At 47.9% G+C, this 15,591-nt stretch overlaps 1 non-coding gene across 1 annotated transcript; it reads left to right on the top strand.

The window, feature by feature from the left end:
• Positions 1 to 4,659: 4,659 nt before the first annotated feature.
• On the top strand, positions 4,660 to 4,819 carry LOC119951089. Its single transcript, XR_005457493.1, has one exon. It is a non-coding gene; the product is annotated as a U1 spliceosomal RNA (small nuclear RNA).
• The last annotated feature ends 10,772 nt before the right edge of the window (positions 4,820 to 15,591 follow it).

Here is a 15,591-nt window from a genome sequence, read left to right as displayed (position 1 = left end):
AGGTCCAAATTCTTGGCTTTTCTCGTGGAGCAGTGTAACTGCAAAACCATATCAATAGTTTCTCGACCTTTTCTGAAAGCAGATCCTGGTCGTGATGTACTTCAGCAGGATCCTGGAGAAAATTTTGCTGGCACTGGAGAGGAGTGATAGTATGATTATTGCAAGATTGAAAAGTTCCTTCCCAATTGTACAATTACAGGGGCTTGTCACAGTAACTTAATTGAAGCCTACTTGTGACAGTAATCGATTTTCATTTAATTTCATTTCACATGACAGAAATTTTTTTATTCTGGTGGGATGGATCCTTATTTTCAAATAGGCACCATCGCAAAATGAACAAAATACAGAGCAAGGGCTAGAGATTTTGCATTGATTGTACTCATTTTTAGACATATGGGCACATCACTGACAAATTCAATAATGGGATACTGTGTGTCTAGGTCATTGTTAATCCATGACCCGAAGGGTTTGATTTAACTCATACAAACCCTTTCACATGTGGAGTTAAAATTGGACCCTTGTTATTTGGTATCCCAGGTAGCTGTCTTAAACAGGTGTTAGGCTCCCTTGCATAACTTTTTTTAAAAATTACAGGATGTGGGCTTCGCTGGCTAGGCCAGTATTTATTGTCCATCCCCAGTTATCCTTGAGAAGATGGTGGTGAGCTGCCTTCTTGAATCGCTGTAGTCCCTCAGGTGTAGATCCATCCACAGTGCTGTTATGGAGGGTGTAGCCACCTGGGTTGGCCACTTCCTCACACAAAATGGAAGAACACAAAGGTTACAGGAAAAATGGACAGTTGCAAAGAGACAATAAGTTTGCAGAATCCCCCGTGTATTCTAGCTGCTAAAGAAACCAGACAGCATTTTAACTAACAAGCTGCACATATTAAGTGAGTGATTCCCGGTGATTCCCAGGCACAATGGACACAACAATTAGAAGAGATTGAAACATTCTATAGAAGGTCAGACATCCTGGCGCCAGTGGAGTCTGAAACAAAGGACACAAATAAGGTGGAAAGAACCGCCCAATGATCGAGGAACAGCCCCGTTATTGGGGAAATTCAAATCAATCGCTTGGGAAGAGACCCAATCAATTGCAAGTTTATAGAGGGTCCGCCCAGAAGGGCGCGAAGCCCCTGGGACCTATAAAAGTCAGGTCCCAGGACTGATTCTTTCTTCTTGACCAGCGGGCTCTCCCAGCAGAACACCTTTGCAGCAGAAGACCTTGAGAAGGAGAGGCCTGGTCAGCAGCCGCCATCAAGTAAGTGTCATACAATGCACGCAACGAGAGTAGACACTCCTGACCCCTTTAGTCCACACCAACTGGAAGCCTGCGGATCCAGGACAAAGCAAGAGGCCATTGTTCCCTGATCCGGCTATTCCCTTATTCCAGATAGGTATTGGCCTGTTAGTGGTAGGAATAGCCTAGTCTTTTAGTGTTACATGCATGAGTAGTAAATAACTGTAATATTAAACGTGTCTTGTTTTGAACTTACTAACTAGTGTATTGAGTCATTGGTCTGAACTTGAACTTGAATCTTGTGGCGGTATCATAAGGATACCTGGCGACTCCAGAGCTAAGGAATAAAAGAGCCATTTGAGTGTAAAGCACATTCACCCAGAACGAGCAACAAGGGGGTTCCAGGATTTTTACCAAGTGGCAGTGAAGGAATGGCAGTATATTTATAAATTAGGATTGCGAGTGACTTGGAGAGGAACTTCATGCTGGTGGTGTTCCCATGTATATGATGCTCTTGTCCTTCTAGATGATAGCAGTTGTGGGTTTGGAATGTGCCCCTAAATAGAGAGTATCCATTGCACTCCTGACTTGTGCCCTTTAGATGGTGGGCAGGCTGTGGGTAGCCAGGAGGTGTGGTAGTTGCCGCAGGATTCCTAGCCTCTGTCTGTTCTTGTAGCTGCCATTTATATGCCTATTCCAGTTCAGTTCCTGGTCAATGGTAACCGCCAGGATGTTGATAGTGGGGGGATTCAGCGATGGTATTGCCATTGAATGTCAAGGGGCAATGGTTAGATTCTCTCTTGCTGGAGATGGTCATTGCTTACCACTTGTGTGGCACGAAGGATCCCGTTGCAAAATTCTGGGCATCTCCGAATAAGAATTCTACAAAATCCCGAGTGACCATCCACAGTCATTTTAATAAAAACCTTCTTGTGGAGGTAGGGGGAGCAGCAGTGCTCAACATTTGACATCTGAATTGTGCGATCTGCCGACAGCTGAGCGACAAACTCATATCATGTCCCACAATGATCATTCTCTGCAGCAGTCAATGGAAGGGGAACCATATCAGCTGTGTTTGCATTCAGGACAAGGCGCAAGTTGTAAACAGGATTTTTTAAGCTCAAGCAATTTTACCCTACAAGCTCATTCATTCCCCCAGGTCAACTCCACTTACCCATAACTCCTTCCTTCTCCAGATACACTAGCTGTCCCGTTACCCATTTTCTCAGTCTCACTTGATGGCTTCCACAATTCTATTATCCTTTCAGCAAAAATGTTTTACCAGACCACCCTTCATGCTCTCAACTTACAAATTTTTAATTCCTGACTGACTTTCATGGATCAATTTGGTCAATTCCTTCAGTGCATTTCAAAGGGCAGTGCTCAATTGTACTGTTGCAAATCAGTCTACTCTTATCGAAACAAGACCTTTACTGACCTCCAGGAGCACTGTAGAAACCATTCTATATTCCAATATATGTTCTCTAGATTTATTTCTTGAAATGTGTCTTGTTTTATCACCATCCATCAAACGTTTATGGATAAACAGACCATGAAACATGTAATGATGTTTGTTAGTGAACATTGCGGATGTCCAATGAACTGCATTAGACTATCAATGAACCTTTGTGACCAAACATCAAAGTTAATTGAACCATGGGGATCATTTCAGCGAGGCTATTATGCTGACAGAAGTCTCAGATGAATTTCAAGGGTTAAAAGGTCAAACACCATTAAACTGAACTGTTGCATATTATTATGTATTAAATTTCACAGAGAGTGCTTTAGAGTATTAAATTCACAGAGGAATTGGGTGCATTTGTTTTGCATATTAAGCTAGTGGTAGTGCCAAAAATGCAACACTTCCCGTATATTGAATGCCCAAACTCAGCATTAACCACTGTAAGGCTTGGTACATCACAGCTAGTGGCAGAACAATGCTTCCATCCATTCTGACTGACAAATTACCTCATTCCCAACCTTGACAACCCCTCTGTGCTGCATTAAAGAGATAGTTGCCATTTCCCATACCTGCCAAGCTATCGCCAATCGAAATCAGTGTGCCATTTGTGTGCCCTTCAGTTGAAAATTTGAATCAAGCTTTAAGCCATACACCTATGCCTACTAGGAACTACTACTAGTATTGAGACTTATCCAAATTCATATCGCGCCTAATCCATGGAACTTCCATCAGTTCGGACTGAATTTGTCTCCAGATGACGGAGTTGAAAAGCCAGTCCCTTATGCTTCAGGGCTAGGGAACTGCATCATTGCAACAAGCAAGCTCACTATAATGTGTCACAGATAATTCTAGATTCCAAATATTCTAAACTCATATTATACCTGACCTAGGCGTGACATCCATCTTGAATTGGATGAAACACCCTTCGAAAATAGTGTAGAACCCCTCAGGCTGTATGCCTGACATGGAATGTATTTTGTGAAATATGAAGGGGATTGAAGTTGTGTTGAGGCACTTCAGAACATGTTATATGGTTAAAAAGTTGGATTTAATGGACTTCTTGTAATATTCGATTTGAAATGTTTGGAATGTGCTTTTTATTACGTTCCCAGACCAGGTCCCAGCAGAGGCTAGGATACCGGACCGAAACCCCAATATTTTATTTTATTTTGTAAGACTGCGGAAAGAATACTTTGCTGCAGGTGGGATTTCACAAAGAAATAGGGATTTGCTATTTTCAAAACAGCTTTATTATTAACATAGTATTAAAATCTTTAACCTTACACCCGAAAATAGCTTAATTACTCCTTAAAAAATACTACTCAATACAGTAAATACACTACCCTTAATTACTATCTCTATTCCCAATTCAATAAGAAGAAAGAAATAAAAACATACAGCTCTCAATCCATCCTACATCCCAATGGTACGGAGTAATACTTGCTTTCCAGAACAAGCAAGGCTCCTGGTAGAACCACTGCAGACTCTGACTGGAGGTCTTCAAAAAGCTGTTTCAACTGGTTCATTTCAGTTTCCTCCTTGTCCTCCGACAAGTCTCCACTGCATTAAATACCCATACTCTTTTTTAACTATCCTACTGTGAAATATAAATATCTTACTTGTGATCTAAACAGGAGCCAGGTCATAAATCAACTCCAAAGTTTTCTCAAAATGTCCAAGTACCTTAACTCCACACAGCAATTACATCATCTCACCAAGCTGAAAACCAATTAATTGCCCAGTGACTCCTCTAGTCGAACAACAGTACATTATCCCAGTCTTTTACGTTGTTCAATTTCACCTCTGGCTCCTAAAAGCTTTCTCGTCTTGCAAAACAATATTATTTTAAAAACATGACTACTGTAGTCAAACACACTCAAACCCATGCTTTTAACCCTTAAATTACTAAATGTTTATAATCCAATATATCTAAAATCCTGCATTCATCACATTTTACAATTGTTTTGAAGAAAGTATCTTGTTGGAAAACAAAGGTTTTCCCAGGATGAGGCTAGCCCATTGCACTTTGGGTGTGATCATACCTGTGATGTTCCCAAATGCAGGATAATCGATTGCAAAATTTGTGGTCGTGACTGATTGCGTTCATGCTCTTCCCTGATTACAAAACAAAAAGTAGAATTTAACCATCCTTGAACCATTTACAGAATTTGTACGATATAATCTTTCCTGAACATATCTTTGTTCAACCGTACACTTGAGAAACATCAGCTGCGGCTGGAGGACTATCAACTTAATGAAAGACGCTATTTGGTCTGCCTGAAACTTGTTTGTCTTCCAATGCAAAGAGTTGTCCATGAATTAATAATGCAGGCTGATACATTACAAGGTTCAGGACTACCTGCTGAGCAATGCACTAAAACCTGGGACAGCTGCTGCAAAGCCGCAGTTGGGAAAGGCCAATCTTAAGCCCCTTCAGCCAGGGGCTGGAGTTGCGAATGGCAGATCAATGAACACTGGTGCAAAGAACAAAAACAAAGGGGAAAATAAAACTTAGCCCAAACCCAAGAAATAAAATGTAAAAAGGCTTAAATAAATAAGACAGCATATCTGCCTGTGTCCTCAAAACGTGAAATCTTTGAAACTGGAGCCGAAGACCAACTACCCGTCAATTAAGTTACATCTGAAGGAAAAAAACAAAGTCCTGACTGACCAATTTGATATTAGAATTGCTGAATATGCTGGAAATGAACATGACTTGGCCTAATTTAAAGCAGGTCCTGATTGTTATGAAAATTTCACATTAATGTATGACTGTGGTAGTGCAGTCACTTCTCCCACAGCTGTACTGCTCTGCGTGCAAATGAGCTTTCAGTAAATACAGGAGAGTTTAATGCAATTAAATGTCAAAATCAATTAAAGCTAATGAAGGGGGAAGGGGTGGCACTAGGAGGCACATAAGTCATGAACATGAATTGAAATATTGCAGCATGCCTCATGGTGAAATTGTAGCAAGTGCAAAGTGAAGCATCACAAAAAAACTGTATGATGATAAAATAAAATGGTTTAACTTTTTCCAGTTCATGGTCATATCCCAGGAAGTGATTTTCACTCCTGGAAAATCCAGCTTAGATCTCAGTACTAGTTGTAAAAAGATACAATACAGTCCCACAAGGAAATCATAATTCCCTGTGGGTGAAAAATATATGACCTCAAATTCTACATCCTTCGGGCGGGAAAGACCAACAAAAATCCACCTTGTGCGGGAGCCACCAAATGTGCGACCACTCACTCCATGGCTGCCACCCTTTCTAAAGAAGCGTATGGCGGCACCATCTTGGACATTTGGGAACTTGTTAAGCTGAACTTGCAACTTAAATTTTTTAACCATGGATCAGAAATCCACTCTTCCAGGTCAATTTGGACTCAAATGGCCGAAGGCTCAGATCAATCACAAAACTAGGGACTCTGGAGAAAGAGATTCATTAAATACACGATTCTTTCGATTTGGATGAAAAGACAAAAGCTGAACAAGTTACCCCACTGCTTTATTCAGTAGGCCCGATAGCGAAATTATATAACAGCTAGGCAAGGAATCAACAAATCACCTGCAAAACTTGATGAAGTTTTAAAAACATTCAACGCTTATTTTAACCTCACATCCTTGAATGGACTAAATTTACTGAATGTGTCCAGCAGCCAAGGGAACCTGTCAGCTTCTTCATTGATGATCTGTACAGAATGGCTCAGTGTTACGATTATAGAGACCTGAATCTGAGCTAATCAGGGATGGAATAGTAGGAGTGGTAGATGACACACTCTTGGACATGCTTCAAGTGAAGGAAGATCAAGCCTTTGGGAAAGTCATCTGGATTGTCAGGCAGTCTGAAATCCATTTGAAGCACAGATCCATATTAAGGAGAAAAAGCAAACCATTCTCCAAAGTAAACACCACTGCCCAGTTAGTGAAACCACGTAGAAACAGGGACACTCCAAGCTAAGGGAAGCAATACTTGAACGGACCAGTAGAGTGATTGTGCCAGCGCCGTGGAGCAAAGAACCCCCACAGGCCTATTCAAAGTCTGGCAATTTCAGCCCAATGCTTTCAATGTCACTGAATAGGACACTTTGGGAAGCTGTGCAGAGCCAAAACATCAAAACACACAGAAGATCCCAAGAAGATTCATGAGGTCGAGACAACACACCAAGAGGATACACAGCCATACTTCTTAGGTGTGATCAAAGGTCCTGAACTTTCATTCTGGAATGGGGACATCTCAGTTAATGGCTATCTCACAGACTTCAAATTGGAAACTGGAGCCAGTAGGAATCAGGTAGAGAACCATTGTTTGTGACCCAACAGCTGATACCACCCAAAACGCATCTAAACGGAGCAGGAGGTATCCTGATGAAGGTACTCTGCAGGCCATGCTCAGGTGCAAAGACAAAAGAATCTGAGAAGCCCTGATCATGGTCTACAACCAGGACTGTTCACTGCTCAGCTGAAAAGCCTGCGTTGATCTTAACCTGAAAAAAAATGACAGGCTCAACCAAGAAGAGCCTGGCTCCAAGTATAAAAAGGAGTTCCCGAAGCTCTTTATAGCTTTGGGGTGACCAAAAAGGCATGCAAGATCAAATTGAGGGAGGATGCTAAATCCGTGTTGTCTGTTCATGCCACCAGAGGTTCCTTACCCACTAATGAAGCTAGTGTAGCTGAACGAGATGATAAACTTGGGGGTCATTTCCCGTTACACAACCAACAGCATGGTGTTCCAGGATGGTCCCAATTGCAAAGCCAAACAGGTCCATTCGCATTTGTCTCAATTTGACACAGCTCAATAAAGCCGTAGCCAGAGAAATACATCAGATGTCCTCAGTGGGTGAAAGCCTGATCAAACTCTCTAAAAGCATGGTGTTTTCAAAACTCGATGCCGACAGCAGCTTTTGGCAACTTGCCCCAGATGAAGAGTCCAGGTTGCTGACCAAATTCATTAACCTCTTGGCACATTCTGCTTCAACTGAAGCATTTCAATGTGCAATGTTGGCCATTTTGCAATGGCCTACAGGGGGTCATCTGCCATTGCACAATGCTTTGGTTCATGGTACAACAGTGGACGAACACCACAAAAGGATGTAGGGCTGATGCTTCATGAAAAATGGCCAAACACCAAATCAGTTTCTGGGACACATCTTCAGCAGTGAGGACCCTGGAAAACAAAAGCTATTAGCAAGTTCACAATTCCAACCTTGATCCCAGACCTTCAGGAATTCCTGAGGCTGGTGAAACAGTTGGTAAAATGCTTACCAAATCTAGCACAGGTCATAGAAATTTTGAGACATCTACTTAAGAAAGACCATTGCTAGAAGAGAAGGACCTGGCGCAGATGCCTCTTAGAATCCAGAGATCCCACCTTTGCTTCATGAAGTTTGCCTATGAGACGTTATATATCCAGCACAAAAAACAAACAACGGCAGATACAGTTTAAACAGGCACAATGCGCCTTCCAACAAAACAGGATGCCAATTTGATCGAGGAGCATGAAGCATACTCCCAATTGACACAATGAAACGTGCCGGCAATTATAAGTTACTGCAACAGATTTCCGAGGGACAAATGCGAAATGAGATACCTGCATCTGCTGTTACTGCCAGCAAGGGTGCCCATAACAAAGTCCAAGCAGTGGCGCCAGGAAAGCTTGGATTGAACAACAAAAATACTTTACTGTAATTTATGATCTCCTGGTCTACAATGAACAGCTGGTTATCCCAGGTTTCTCATCAGCTGGAATTCTTCCAAGGAACACATCAAGGCCACCTGCGCATCACCAACTGCTGGGCTCAGGCCCAATCACCACTGGATGGCCAGAAATTTCCAGGGAAACTGAGAATAGGATCTCAACCGGGATCTTGGATTCATAAATCTCCAGGTCTTTGGCCAATGACTTGGGGCTTGACCTATCCATCCTGGAGTCTAACAAGCAATTTAATTTGCGCCCCCCCTCCCCCCATTATCAACTGATGTGAATCCAAGTCCCCTGATGGATGCCAATGTCTTCTTAACAAATTTCATGTTGTCCCAATTGGGCATGTAGATATTCACTAACACAACCCGCACCACCACCAAGACTCCACTCACCATCAGGTACCTCCCTCTTGTGTCCTGCACCTCACTGGCCCACACAAAAACCACCCTTTTACAAAACAGAATCGAGACCTCCCCATGACTTGGGGTCAAACCCTGAGTGGAACGTCTGCCCTACCTACCCCTTTCTTAACTGTGTTCGGTCCTTCACCCACAGGCGTATCTCCTGAATGAAGACCACTCTGCCTCTAAATTTTCCAAATGTACAAACACCTGAGAACGTTTAACCGGACCAATCAGCCCCCCACATTTTACATCACCACTATCCTCACCAGTAGTTTCTGACCTCCCCCCCTCCCACTAAGATCAGTCATCCCAACCTGACTCGAAACTCTCCCTACCTCCAAGCTCCATTCCTGCCTAGGCCCACCCAAAATGGACGCCACCTCCATCCTCCTCAGCATCCAGCCACAAAGTTACCTGCGTCACCAGCATATTCCCCTCCCCCCACCAACTCCTCTGCAAGCCCCTCCTTCCTCTCCCCTTTGCACCACCCCTGGAATCAGCCCCCCCCTCCCCGCTATGTTCCCCCTCACACCCAACAGCTCCTCTCTCTTCTCACCCCCTCCTCTCTGGCTACCCGCCGCAGACCCCACCCCCCACACTGCTTCCGTTTACTAGCATCTGTGTTAACATGGCAACTCCCACTCTGAAGATTTACACAAAGAATTCCACCAATATCGCCATCCCCTCACTCTGTTTCCCCACCTTCACCCTTCGGAAAGCCCCTACCCAACACCTCCACCCCAGCAGGAGGAAGAAACCCAGAACTCGGAACCATCCGCCCATTTGCCAAAACAAAAGCAAGACCAACATGTGTAAGAAACATAACACAAAACGTATGCATACATATCAAAACCAAAAGGATCCCGCCATTAGCCCTCCTCCAACCCATGCTCTTTGACAAAGTCATTCACCTCCTCCAGCGTCATAAAATAATGTTCTTTGCCCTTGAAAGTCACCGAGAGTTTGACCGGATACATGTGGTAGTCGGTATTAGGGGTTTAATGGTACCTGGGTTGGAGGTACCTGATGCTGCAAGATCATTGGTGAAGCCTGCCTGCTGGGTCCGCCCAGTAAGGCGGAGTATTATAGTCAGTGTTTCCCTAGCTGCTGCATTCTGTACCTGCGCTGCTGGGGGAAACATCTAGATCAGTGAAGCCTTCAATTGTCCTACAATCTCGCTTTGGGAGTTATTGATCGTGCATCAATTTATTGAACTAGATTTGAAGAATGGAGCTCCGCATCAAGCCGGAGTGTCTGCAACTTAGCCCCCACGCGGCAAACTCAGCAGCGACCTTTAAACACTGGCTGGCGTGCTTCAACAGATACATCAGGACGGCCACAACTACACCCACGGAGGACCAGAAACGGCAAATTCTGGGTGAGCCCAGAAACCTACACGCTCATCGAAGACGCGGACGGTTTCGAGGCCGCGATGACCCTGTTGAAAGGACACTACATCCGCCCAACATCTTCCAGCTACCAGACGACGAATTCCGGGGGAATATTTTTGCGGACAAGCCTAGCACCCCCGGCAACGCTGCCCGGCCCGCTCTGCAACTTGCAAGGGCTGAGGAAAAAAGGGGCATTTCGTGGTGGTATTCCAGGCCCGGGCGGTCGCTGCTATCTCCGGGGGCGAACTGGGGCCGCCGCCATTACTCTCATCGCAGGCCACGTGTGGCGTATGGGTGCCGCCACCTTCGATCCCACGAGCCACGCACGGACCCCGGGCGCCGCCATCTTGTTCCCAGAGACCATGTGCGATTCATGGGCGCCGCCATCTTGCCCACCCCCGGCCATGTGCGACCCGTGGGCGCCGCCATCTTGGCTGGAGTCTCAAGACCCTGATTCGGGTGACCGCACACCGCTCGAGAAATCCATCAACTTCAGCCACGACTCGCCTTGGTGACTCTAGACCAGTCTCGGCCCCGAACTCTTTCGACCGCTACGACGACTGTACTCAGCCATGGACACAATACATCCTGCCTGATCGACTCCGGGAGCACAGAGAGCTTTATACACCCCAACACGGTAAGGCGCTGCTCCCTCCCCATACACCCAGTTAACCAGAGAATCTCCCTGGCCTCCAGGTCTCACTCTGTAGAGATCAAGGGGTACTGCATAGCTAACCTCACAGTCCAGGGGAGAGAGTTTAAGAATTTCCGACTCTGTCCTCCCTCACCTCTGCGCTGCCACACTCCTGGGATTGGACTTCCAATGTAATCTCCAGAGCTTAACCTTTAAATTCGGCTGCCCTATACCCCCCCTCACTGTCTGCAGTCTCGCGACCCTCCAGGTCGACCCGCCTTCCCTTTTTGCAAACCTCACCCCTGATTGCAAACCCGTCACCACCAGGAGCAGACGGTACAGTGCCCAGGACCGGACCTTCATTAGGTTGGAGGTCCAGCGGTTACTGAAGGAAGGTATTATCGAGGCTAGCAACAGCCCCTGGAAAGCTCAAGTAGTGGTTGTAAAGACCGGCGAGAAGCACAGGATGGTCATCGATTATAGTCAGACCATCAACAGGTATACGCAGCTCGACGCGTACCCTCTCCCCCGGATATAGGGCAGCACGGTAGCATGGTGGTTAGCATAAATGCTTCACAGCTCCAGGGTCCCAGGTTCGATTCCCGGCTGGGTCACTGTCTGTGTGGAGTCTGCACGTCCTCCCCGTGTGTGCGTGGGTTTCCTCCGGTTTCCTCCCACAGTCCAAAGATGTGCGGGTTAGGTGGATTGGCCATGCTAAATTGCCCGTAGTGTCCTAAAATGTAAGGTTAAGGGGGGGTTGTTGGGTTACGGGTATAGGGTGGATACGTGGGTTTGAGTGGGGTGATCATTGCTCGGCACAACATCGAGGGCCGAAGGGCCTGTTCTGTGCTGTACTGTTCTATGTTCTATGTTCTATATCTGATTTGGTCAATCAAATTGCACAATACAAGGTCTTTTCCACGGTGGACCTCAAATCCGCCTACCACCAGCTCCCTATTCACCCGGACGACCGCAAGTTAACTGCATTCGAAGCAGATGGGCGGTTCTACCACTTCCGAAGGGTCTCCTTTGGTGTCATAAATGGGGTCTCGGTCTTCCAACGGGAGATGGACCGAATGGTTGACCAGTACGGTTTGCGGGCCACGTTTCCATAACGCGACAACGTCACCATCTGCGGCCACGACCAGCAGGACCATGACACCAACCTCCGCAAATTTCTCCATACCGCCAGTCTCCTTTACCTGGCCTATAAGACAGGAAAACACGTATTCAGCACCAATCATCTAGCCATCCTTGGCTATGTAGTGGACGATGGAGTCATAGGCCCTGACCCCGAACACATGCGCCCCCTCATGGAGTTCCCCCTACCACACTGCTCCGAGGCCCTGAAACGTTGCCTGGGATTTTTTTCATATTACGTCCAGTGGGTCCCCAATTACGCGGACAAGGCCCGCCCACTAATCCAATCCACGGTTTTCCCCCTGTCAGCAGAGGCCCGCCAGGCCTTCAGCCGCATAAAGGCGGACATCGCAAAGGCCACGATGCACGCAATTGATGATTGCTTCTCTTCCAAGTCGAGAGCGACACATCCGACGTAGCTCTGGCGGCCACACTGTGGTGGTATGACTAGGAGGTTTAAGGTACCTATCTGCCATTGGTGCAGAGCACTCACTGCCGATTGGCTCAGGTCATTCATGTGTTTCTCTGCTGATTGGTTGAGGCTAGTCATGTGACTTCTCACCCATTAGCCGAGAGGCAAGTAGTCCCGCCTACGAGGCGGGGTATAAGAACCCATAGGACCCGGCAGTCGGCCTTTCTCTGTAAGTCGACTGCCGGGCACACAACTAGTTGATTAAAGCCTGATATTTGGAACTTCTTCACGACTCAAGTCCAATTGATGGTACATCAATTTAATCAACTAGAATTTTGAAATGGAGCTTCGGATCAAACCAGACTGCCTCCGCATCAGCCCGCATGCTACAAACGCATCAGCAACTTTTAAACATTGGCTGGCGTGCTTCAACAGCTACCTCTCCACCACAGGCAGCCAACCCAGCAAGGAGCAGAAACTCCACATCCTCCACTTGTGCGTGGGCACCGCCGTCTACTCGATGATTGAGAATGAACAAGACTATGACGCGACCATGGATCTTCTGAAAGGACATTTTCTCAGGCCTGTTCACCAAGTCTGCACGGCATCTCCTGGCTACAAGGCAGCAGTTCCCCGGTGAGTCCCTTGATGAATTTTATTGGGCCCTCGTTGTCTTGGGGAGAAACTGCGCCTGCCCGCAAGTTACTGCGGCAGAACATACAGAACTGTTAATTCGGGATGCCTTCGTTGCAGGCATGCAACCTTCTTCAATACGCCAGCGGTTATTAGAAAATGACACTTTAAGCCTCGCTGAGTCATGAACCCCCACATCCTCTCTGGAGGTTGCCGACCGAAACGCCCGCGCATATGCCCCCGGCCGTGCGGCAGCCCCTTGGGCAACATGGCACGCAACCCCCTGTCCCCCGCCGACTCCGACCCCCCCCCCCCCAGGCCTGCGCTGCGGGGCGCCCCGATAAGCTCGGGGCGCCCCGCTGTTACTTCTGTGGCCTGGCCAAGCACCGCCACCCGCGCTGTCCGGCCCGCTCCGCAGTATGTAAGAGCTGCGATAAAAAGGTCACTATTCAGTGGCCTGCCAATCAAAGATCTCCCCGCGCGGCACACGGACCTCTTTGCCCCTGCCTCTAGCCACCACGAGTGACCCACGGCCGCCGCCATTTTGGGTCCTGGACGCCACGTGTGGGTCCTGGGCGCCGCCATCTTGGGCCCCGACTCCATGTGCGGGCCACGGGCGCCGCCATCTTGGGGCCCTGACTCCACGTGTGGATCCTGGGCACTGCCATCTTGGGGGCCCGACTCCACGTGCGGCCGACAGGCACCACCATTTTGGACCAACACAGAGGACCCCACCAGTGACTACTCCGCAAGCGAAGACGACCCAGACCTCCTGCCACAACTCGCTGCAGTGACTCTCGACCAATCGCGACCATGCACGCTCTCCACGGCGACGACACAGATCCTTCTCAATGGACACGAAACAAGCTGCCTACTAGACTCCGGGAGCACAGAGAGTTTTGTCTACCCCGATACGTTAAAACGTTGCGCGCTCCCCGTTCACCTGGTCAAGCATAAGATAGCTCTAGCCTCAGGTTTGCACTCCGTCCACATCACCGGGTGCTGCGTAGCGGACATCACGGTCCAGGGGAGGGTTTTTTAAAATTACAAACTCCTCGTCCTCCCCCGCCTCTGCGCACCGGCATTCTTAGGACTGGATTTCCAGTGCAATCTGCAGAGCTTGACCTTTAAATTTGGCGGCCCTATTCCCCCCCTTACTGTCTGCAGCCTCGCGTCCCTCAAAGTGGACCCCCCTTCCTTGTTTGCGAACCTCACCCCGGATTGCAAACCCGTCGCCACTCGGAGCAGACGATACAGTGCCCAGGACCGGACCTTTATCAGGTCCGAGGTCCAGAGGCTACTAAAGGAAGGAGTTATTGAGGCCAGCAACAGTCCCTGGCGTGCCCAAGTGCTGGTAGTTCGGACGGGGGAGAAAAACCGAATGGTCATTGACTACAGTCAGACCATCAACAGGTTTACGCAGCTGGACCCGTACCCTCTCCCCCGTATTTCCAACCTGGTTAACAGGATCGCGAAGTACAAAGTCTTCTCCACGGTGGACCTTAAGTCCGCCTATCACCAGATTCCCATCCGCACGAGTGACCGCAAGTACACTGCGTTCGAGGCAGATGGGCGCCTCTATCACTTTCTAAGGGTTCCATTCGGTGTCACAAATGGGGTCTCGGTCTTCCAACGGGAGATGGACTGAATGGTTGACCAATACGGGTTACGGGTGACCTTCCCGTATCTTGATAACGTCACCATCTGCGGCCACAACCAGCAGGACCATGACATCAACCTCCAAAAATTCGTCCGTACCGCAAAACTTCTTAACCTCGCATATATTAAGGATAAGTGTGTGTTTCGCACCAACCGTCTAGCCATCCTCGGCTACGTAGTGCGTAACAGAGTGATAGGCCCCGATCCCGAATGCATGCGCCCCCTGATGGAAATCCCTCTCCCCGACTCCCTCAAATGCTGTCTGGGCTTCTTCTCTTATTACGCCCAGTGGGTCCCGAACTACGCCGACAAAGCCCGTCCCCTCATCCAGTCCAACACTTTTCCACTGTCAATGGAAGCCCGCCAGGTCTTCAGCTGCATCAAAGCGGATATCGCAAAGGCCACGATGCGTGCTATTGACGAGTCCCTCGCATTTAAAGTCGAGAGCGATGCGTCCGATGTAGCTCTGGCGGCCACCCTCAACCAAGCGGGCAGACCCGTGGCCTTCTTCTCCCGGACCCTCCACGCTTCCGAACTCCGCCATTCCTTGGTGGAAAAGGAGGCACAGGCCATAGTTGAAGCTGTGCGATACTGGAGGCACTATCTGGCCATCAGGAGGTTCACCTTCCTCACAGACCTGCGGTCAGTGGCCTTCATGTTTGACAACGCACAGAGGGGCAACATCAAGATCGACAAGATCTTGCAATGGCGGATCGAGTTGTCCCCGTACAACTACGATATCTTGTACCATCCTGGGAAGCTCAACGAGCCTCCTGATGCCCTGTCCCGCGGTACCTGCGCCAGCGCGCAGATTGACCGCCTCCGCACCCTCCACGCGGACCTCTGCCATCCAGGGGTAGCTCGCTTCTATCACGTTATCAAGACCTGCTTTACTCCATTGAGGAGATCAGG

Source organism: Scyliorhinus canicula, chromosome 16 (genome assembly GCF_902713615.1).
Source record: "Scyliorhinus canicula chromosome 16, sScyCan1.1, whole genome shotgun sequence".
Taxonomy (NCBI): Eukaryota; Metazoa; Chordata; class Chondrichthyes; order Carcharhiniformes; family Scyliorhinidae; genus Scyliorhinus; species Scyliorhinus canicula.
Note: the sequence above shows the minus strand (reverse complement) of the source record. Positions and strands in the feature narration are given on the sequence as shown.